Here is a 7410-nt window from a genome sequence, read left to right as displayed (position 1 = left end):
GCCACATAAACCAGAGACTGCATCAGCCTGAGACCAGAAGAACTAGATGGTGCCTGGCTACCACCAATGACCGCCCTGACAGGGAACACAACAGAGTCCCTGATGGAGCGGGAGAAAAGTGGAGTGCAGAACTCAAATTCTAGTAAAAAGACCAGACTTAATGGTCTGACGGAGACTGGAGGAACCCCAGAAAGCATGGCCCCCAGACTCTCTGTCAACCCAGAGCTAAAACCATTCCCGAGGCCAGCTCTTCAGACAAAGATTAGACTGGACTATGGGACATAAAATGATACTGGTGAAGAGTGTGCTTCTTAGCTCAAGTAGATACATGAGACTAAGTGGGCAGCTCCTGTCTGGAGGTGAGATGAGAAGGCAGAGAGGGTTAGGAGCTGGTTGAATGAACACAGGAAATCCGGGGTGGAAAGGAGGAGTGTGCTGTCACAGTATAGGGAGAGCAACTAGGGTCACATAACAATGTATGTATAAATTTTTGTATGAGAGACTAACTTGAATAGTAAACTTTCACTTGAAGTATAACAATAAAATAAAAAATTCAAAAAAAAAAAAAAAAGAAAGGAAGTATCCCCCACTAGAGACTTTAGAGAGAACATGGGCCTGCTGACACCCTGAATTTGGACTGCTAACCTTCAGAACTATGAGACAATTTCTGTTGTTTAAAACCACCTACTTTTTGTACTTTTTTTACTGCAGTCCTAGGAAACTAATACTTCTAGTATTATTGAGATAGCTGTCCCAATAAAATAAAATAAAATAAATATATGTCTCTGGCAGAGAAATCAAACCAAATAAATTAGATATGAGAAATAAATTGGTAATCTTCCAATGTCTGGCACAATGGTGAATATTTAATAGGTATTCAATAAATATTTGCTGAATTATTTTGTAATCTAAGTACTGCCTTTGTTTGTTTGTTTTTTGAGTCTGGACATATAAGTTTGGTTGATCATGGCCAAACTTACTGCACTAAAATTTCATAAGGCATAGTGGTACACAAGAGTTAGAAGACATGTATATAAGTGTGATGCAGAAAATTATTTTCATGTGGTAATAGATCAGTCTTTAAACACTGCTTTGACCTCTCCTCAGTGGCAGTGACCACTGAACTTAGAATTTACACCTACTCCTCACTTACCGATTATCTCCTTATCTGACATTTTGCATTTGCGACAATAGTAAAAAGTCTACTCTTTGACTATTTTGCACATTAATGACATATGTCTGGCAGAAATGAACGCTGAGGTATGAGGCAAGACTAACGCTGGCTGTGATGTTTAAGGTTATGTGTCAATTTGGCTGGGCCGTGATTCTCAGTAGTCTGGCAGTTATAATTTGACAGTTATGTAATGATGTAATTTGGGAGTTATGTAATGATGTAGTCATCCTCCATTTTGTGATCTGATGTGGTCCTCCTCCATTTTTGCATAATGCTGATTTTCACATAGTGACTTAGTTTTTGGAACATAACCATGTCGATAAGTGAGGAGTGGGTGTACCTCAATGAGGAACCAAGGAGGCATCAGGGAACATCTTTTACTCATTTGTATCCTTACTTATTTTTTAATCTTTCATTGCATTTTCCTGATTTAATAGTAAAATAAAATGAAATCTACCTTAGCCAAGTCCACATTATCAGTCTCAGCAGTATCCCAACATAGACTGGCCTTTGTGGTCATACACAAAAACTAGTATTCATTTGAATACTTGTAATTTCTTCAAGAGATTTCTTTGTCATAACAACAGACTTTTAAACACTAAATTGTAATGTGGAATATACTGCTACAACAAATATTTTTCCAATAAGTCCATAGAAGAACTTTGCTTAACTCTGTATAGATAAATTTATTTATTTTATCCTCACAGTTTTTGACAGGTCACTTTTTTTTTTTTTTAAGTAATATTGTGTTTTCAGTGAAGGTTTTTTTTTTTTAAGTAATATTGTGTTTTCAGTGAAGGTTTACACAGCAGTTTAGGCTCCCATTCAACAATTTCTATACAAATTGTTCGGTAACATTGGCTATATTCTTTACAATGCCTAAACATTCTCATTAATTTCCATTTTGGTTGTTCCATTTCCATTAATCTAGTTTCCCTGTCCCCTGACATTCTTATCTTTGTTTTAAAGTAATTGTTGACTATTTGGTCTCACACAGGTGATTTTTTAAAGGAGCACAGTACTTACAGGTGATATTAATTATTTTGTGAGCCAATCTGTTATTTAGCTACAAGGTGACCTCAGGATAGTTTCAGTTCAAGGTTTGAAGAGTGGAGTTCTCCAGTCTCAACCAGTTCATTAAGTCTGTTTTCTTTTTTTTTTAAGTATGTATTTTGTTTTGGCTTTCTAAATTAAGAATGCAATAGGTTGTGACTTCTTCAAATTTTTATCAATGTCACAAATAGCCCTTCAGTGTATTGGACACTGAGGCTGACTCCTCAAATCCGTTGTTCAGCAATGAGTTTTTAGATACAACATGAAAAGCATGATCCATAAAGGAAAAAACTGATAAGTCGGACTTAATTAAAATGAAAAACTTCTGCTTTGCAGAAGACACTAGTAAGAGAATGAAGGGCCAAGTCACAGACTGGGAAAAAATATTCACAAAACACGTATCTGATATAAAGGACTTGTATCCAAGATATACAACCAGTTGCTGTCGAGTCGATTACAACTCATAGCCGCCCTATAGGACAGAGTATAACTGCCCCATAGGGTTTCCAAGGAGTGTCTGGTAGATTCGAACTGCCGTAAAACTCAACAATAAGAAATCTCAGTTACATAATGGGCAAAAGATCTGGACACCTCACCAAAGAAGATACATAGATGGCAAATAAGCATACTGAAAGATTCTCAATCTCATGTTATTAAACCTGTTGCTGTCAGTTTATTCCAACTCATAGTGACCCTATAGGACAGGGTAGAACTGCCCCATAGGGTTTCCAAGGAGCGCCTGGTGGATTCGAACTGCTGACCTTTTGGTTAGCAGCTGAACTCTTAACCACTGTGCCACCAGGGCTGCATCATATGTCATCAGGGAATTGCAAATTAAAACAACAATAAGATGCTGCTATATACGTAATTAGAATGACTAAAATCCATAATACTGGCAACATCGAATGCTGCAGAGAATGTGGAGCAACAGGAACTCTCATTCATTGCTGGTGGGTATGCAAAATGGCATAGATACTTTGGAAGAGAGTCTAGAAGTTTCTTTAGGTTTATCATGCTATCTGGCAATCATGCTCCAAGGTGTTTACAGAAATGAATTCAAAAGTTAGGTTCACATGAAAATCTGCATACAAATGTTTATAGTAGCTTTATTCATAATTGTCAAAAATTGGAAGCAACCAAATGTCCTTCAATAAGTGAATGGATAAACAAACTGGTAGATCCAAACAATAGAGTATTATTCAGCAAAGAAATAAGCTATCAAGCCGCAAAAAGACATGAAGGAATTTTAAATGCATATTGCTAACTGAAAGAAGCCAGTCTGAAAAAAGTTTCATACTATATGAGTCTAACTATATGACATTTTGGAAAAGGTGAAACTATAGAGATAATAAAAAGATAAGTGGTTGTCAGGGATCAGGGGAAGGAGACAAAAGGATGAATAGGTGAAGCACAGGGAATTTTAAGGGCAGTAGAACTATTCTGCATAATTCTATAATGGTGGATATGTGACATTATGCATTTGTCAAAACCCATAGAACTATACAACACAAAGAGGGAACCCTAATGTAAATTATGGACTTAATGTATCAATATTGGTTCATCAGTTGTAACAAGTATACCACATTAATGCAAGATGTTAAAATAGTTGGAGAAACTGTGGAGGGAGGGGGGTGGTCTATGGGAACTCTGTACTTTTTGTGCAATTTTTTGATAAACCTAAAACTATACCCAGCAGTGCCAAAGAAGAAAGGCCTGGTGATCTGCTTCCATTAATATTACAGCCAAGAAAACTCTATGGAGCAGTTTTACTCCGTGACACATGAGGTCGCCATGATTGGAATCGACCTGAAGACAATGAGTTTGGTTTTTGGAAAACTGCTCTAAAAAGTAAAGCGTATTAAGATCCTAAAAAAAGAAATCTGTACACTTTTGTAGTTATCTCCTCCTTCTAAATTTACGCACTGCATACATGACAAATGTTACTGAGCCATTGCCCCTGGCTGTTTATTTATCTGAGTTGTCAGTCTATAGTAATGGATTTACCATGCACATTTTCTCTTCTTGTAACTAACAACATGGCACAGCCATCTCAAAATTACACATGTGCCCCTGTTTTTGAAAAACTCTTCTATCTCAATCTTACCATATTTACAGTAAACTTTTCAAGAATAACATTTATGAATGTCAGCATCTCAATTATTGACCAAAAACATGTCAATACTAAACTGTTGACATTGCATTTAATAGGAAATGTCTGGTTTTTGTTTGGAAAGGAAAATAAAACATGAATTTCACTGCACATGAAATATTAATATAAAATATGATTGCAATCAAATAGCTACAATGTGGAATAAAATAAATTGTAAGCTTCTTAAGAGAGATTATTTTTTAAGATTTCTTTATATCTCCCACAGTATAATGTCTTGAATATAGAAGGTATTTAATAAACAGTTGATCATCTGACTTGAGGAACCACAGACTCTAGCATCAAAACACTATGGGAATCTAAATACACAGTTTATTTAGGTAATCTTGTTGTTAATAAAGGTGAGATTGTAGCATATAACATACAGCTGTTGACATCAAGTTTCCTTTGCTACTCAGCATGACCAAAATGACTCAATAAGCATTCTTATATTTTTTGGCTGTTTCTGACTTCTTTTTTGTTATGTTATTTTAATCTAGTCACCAAAATTAAACTTCTAGCCACACAAATTATTTTAAATATGCAATATGTCCATGAAACAAACTCAGAAGAATCACAAATCGTAATGCAATGTTGCACTGAATTTAAGTACTTACTACCCTGCCCAGCTGCCAGCCTGCCTGTCTGTATGTATCTTTGTATTTGTGATGATTCAATCTTCAAAAAAACAAAAAACCATATGTGTTATTGAATATGTGTTACCCATGAACTTTAAAAACACAAAAATACTAGACTCCCTTATGAAATTTTTCTAGAATCCATGCTGGAGTATTAGAGATGACTTAGTAGAATAACAAGCTCTTTCGTATCTTGAAAAATAGGTGACTCAAAATTAGATCCTTTGTATGATTGCATCCATGCTACAGTGTGCCACGTAATAGGATGATTAAGAATACACTTATACATATATAACGTGCAGCTGAGTAGATTTTGACTCATAGAGATCCCATGTGACAGAGTAGAACTGTCCCATAGGATTTTCTATGCTGTAATCTTTACAGGAACAGATTGCCATATATATTGTATATATTATACATATATACATTTTGTGTGTGTGTGTGTGTATATATATATCTCAGTTATCTAGTGCTGCTATAACAGAAATACCACAAGTAGATGGCTTTAGCAAACAGAAATTTATTCCCTCACGGTTTAGGAGGCTAGAAGTCTGAATTCAGGGTGCTAGCCCCAGTGGAAGGCTTTCTCTCTCTGTTGGCTGTGGGGGAAGGTCCTTGTCATCAGTCTTACCCTGGTCTAGGAGCTTCTCAGCACAGGGACCCTGGGTCCAAAGGACTTACTCCCCTCCAATTTCTTCATTCTTGGTGGCATGAGGTCCCTCTCTGCTCAATTCTCTCTTTTATATCCTTTGAGATTGAGGCAGCTCTGTTTCCTGTGTTCCTTGTCTCTTCAGTTTCTGCTTCCTCATTCCTTGGTTATTTGACCCCTCAGGACTTTGGGCCAGCTAGTGTCTGCCCTGCCTGGGCAAGTGCTCCGAAGCTATTTAGCTCTACTGATAAGTGCCTAGAGGCACCCCACTCCACCAGTAAACATCTGCCCAAATGCACTCAGCTCTCGCAAGCCTGGCTCCACCGATACGTGCCCAAAGGCACCCTAGTCTGCTAGCAAGCCTCCTGTGCAAAGGCACTTAACTCTCATTCCGTGGGTTGGCTTCTCTGTCACATCAGGTCACATGGGGACCTCCTACAACCAATAATGAAGAATCAGGAGGGGAGCGCACCCTTTGGACCCGTGGTCCCTGTGCTGAGAAGCTCCTAGGCCAGGGAAAGATTGATGACAAGGACCTTCCCCTAGAGCCAGCAGAGAGAAAAAGCCTTTCCTTGGAACTGGCACCATGAATTCGGACTTCTAGCCTCCTAGATTGTGAGAGAATAAATTTCTCTTTGTTACAAAGACATCCACTGATGGTATTTCTGTTATAACAGCACAGATAACTAAGACAGTATGTATATTTTATATATTTATAAAAATGTCGCTGTTGTTAGGTGTCGTCAAGTTGGTTCCAATGGATAGTAACCCTGTGTACAACGAACGAAACACTGCCCGGTCCTGCACCATCCTCACAAGCATTGTTACGCTCGAGCCCGTTGTTTCAGCCACTGTGTTAATCCATCTCATTGAGGGTTTTCCTCTTTTTTGCTAACCCTCTACTTTACCAAGCATGATGTCCTTCTCTAGTGACTGGTCCCTCCTGATAACATGTCTAAAGTACGTGAGACGAAGTTTTGTCATCCTCGCTTCTAACGAACGTTCTGGCTGTACTTCTTCCAAGAAAGATTTGTTCGTTTTTCTGGAAGTCCATGTTATATTCGGTATTCTTCACTAAGACCATAATTCAAAGGCATCAATTCTTCTTCAGTCTTCCTTATTCATTGTTAAGTTTTCTCATGCGTATGAGCCAACTGAAAATACCGTGGCTTGGGTCAGGTACCCCTTAGTCCTCAAAGTGATATCTTTGATTTTTAACACTTTAAACAGTTCTTTTGCAGCAGATATGCCAAATGCTGCGTGTCATTCGGTTTCTTGACTGCTGCTTCTATGAGCATTGATTGTGGATCCAAGTAAGATGAAATCCTTGACAACTTCAATCTTTTCTCCGTTTATCATGATGTTGCTTATTGGTCCAATTGTGAGAATTTTTGTTTTCTTTGTGTTGAGGTGTAATCCATACTGAAGGCTGTTGTTTTTGATCTTCATCAGTAAGTGCTTCAAGTCCTCTTTGCTTTCAGCTAGCAATTTATTTAAAAAAATATATAAAATGTACTGTCTTACCCTTCACCAAAGTGGTGAAGGGTAAGACAGTACACAATACTGGGGAAGCCAGCACAACTTGTACAAGGAAAGGTCATGGAAGCTCCATAGACACTTCCAGACTCCCTTGAGGGACTGAATTGCTAGGCAGAGCGCTGTGGGGACCATGGTCTCAGGGAACATCTAGCTCAATTGGCATAACACAGTTTATAAAGACAATGTTCTACATTCTACCTTGGTGAGTAGC

This window comes from Trichechus manatus, unplaced genomic scaffold, assembly GCF_000243295.1.
Source record: "Trichechus manatus latirostris isolate Lorelei unplaced genomic scaffold, TriManLat1.0 scaffold00283, whole genome shotgun sequence".
Classification (NCBI taxonomy): Eukaryota; Metazoa; Chordata; class Mammalia; order Sirenia; family Trichechidae; genus Trichechus; species Trichechus manatus.
Note: the sequence above shows the minus strand (reverse complement) of the source record.